Consider the following 1,997-nt stretch of genomic DNA (forward strand, 5'->3'; position numbering starts at 1 on the left):
CGCCTGCTATCTTCCTTACCATTGGTGAAAAGACACATTGGGCCTATTCAACCAATCGTTGTTCTTGCGTCTGTAGCGCGGGTTTTTAATACCTTATAAAGCTTTAAACGTATTATTAGACATGTATTTTTATTGGCTGTTAGGTCGCGTCAATTTGAATCTGGTATCAGAACAAAATAGTCAGCACATAGTTACTTCTGATTTCTTTGTACTTTAATTAATGCAAACACTTGAATGGTAAATATGTGGTTCGTATATACGGGGTCGCTGTGTCACCACGCAGGGCAGACAGAGAACTGAGTTACACATCCTTTGCTTTTCATTAAATACTCTGACAGAGATAGTTCCCACTCACTGCTGGCCTGTCAGAGGGAGGATGAGCGTGGTTTACACTAACTCATCCTACCGTTGGCGTGCAGGTTGGTCCCAACCTCGAGACGCCTCCTGTTGCCGGGCGTAGTTATTATCTTTGGCAGTCGATTTATCTTGTGACTGCACAATGCAGTTTTCTAAAACCCCGACACCACTCCGCATATACATTTCACCCATATCCTGCCGTTATCTTTTAACAAGCTCTTCCACATCCCTGATTTACAGCATCTGCATTCTTTCCATATGACTCACCATCCCATGAGCCCCTTCCTCTCACACAGCAGTATGCTCTTATCATATAGAGTATAAACGTAATATTATAGCATAGCTTCTTTGTTATATTATATAGGTTATGCAAACAAATAGTTGGTCAAACCCTAACATGGCTATAGCAATTCGTCAATGGACTGAACACTAAACATATCTGTATGGTTATTGTGTTTATGGCTAGACAATTCATTGGTTATCTACTGTCAGAGTGAAGTATGGTGTTACCACATTCCGCTGCCCATATTAGGCTTAAAAATACGTCAATGGCGTCTTCTAGCCTACTCATCATACCTAACACTCCTCATGGACCCTATTAATCAGGTGTGTTCAAGCAGGGCTGGAACAAAAGCCTGCACTCCCAGTGACTCTCCAGGAGGGTTCGGCTACTCCTATTCTAGGTTCCATGCAGAGGAACAGAGTGGACTCATTAAGAAAATAGATACAATGACCAATAAAGATGTAGATTAAGATATATTTTAATCAAGTACAGTCATATATGAGGAATTACATGAATACAGAGAGACAGTGTTACGTGATCAAACAGTAAAGGTACTATGATAGGCACTCATCTGCCTTTCCGTATTGTCCACAACTCCTTCCTGTATGCATTTGGCCTCATATACATGGATAATGGATACATACAATAATAACCCACCGGGCACACACTGGTTGCATCAATGTTGTTTCCACGTTATTTCAATAAAATGACATTGAACCAAGGTGGAATAGACGTTGAATTGACAACTGTGCTCAGTGGGAAGGCATTTTGCTTGGAGGAGGGGACTAGGAGCAGGCAGGGTTGTGTATATCTCACCCCAGGTAGAGTAGCAGGCGTGTGGGGGACAGAGAAAGGACTGGCAGGGTAAACCTCTCAGAGTCCCAGGGTGTGTTTCTGCACCTGGTAACCCAGAAGGGTGTTTCCAGCCTGGACACACTCGGACACACTGGCCACTGAAACACACAACATCACCAGGACAGGCATTATTATACTGTGGCATCATGGTGGCAAGAATGGGCAAAATGTATCTTCAACACTTGTTTGAAGACAAAATACCACCAACATTGTATTGTGAATGATTATACTCAAAATGTAAATATATTTGTCATTTAAGTAATCTGGTGGATCCCTACTAGGAAATTGCTTTCACCTAAACAATTTCTTTCCAATCAGGGCAGATGAAGGACAAGAGTTGCCAGGACTATGAGTGGAAGGTGGAAGCTATAGCTACCTTTCTGAGCCTGGATCCATGAAACAGCCTTCATGGCCACAAACTGCCAATCCTCCTGAGCCTCCATCTTGAAACCATAGAGCCATACCAGGGCTAGGACCGTGGCCCACACCTCCTGGTCCACCT

The sequence above is a fragment of the Salmo salar genome, chromosome ssa20 (assembly GCF_905237065.1).
Source record: "Salmo salar chromosome ssa20, Ssal_v3.1, whole genome shotgun sequence".
NCBI lineage: Eukaryota > Metazoa > Chordata > Actinopteri > Salmoniformes > Salmonidae > Salmo > Salmo salar.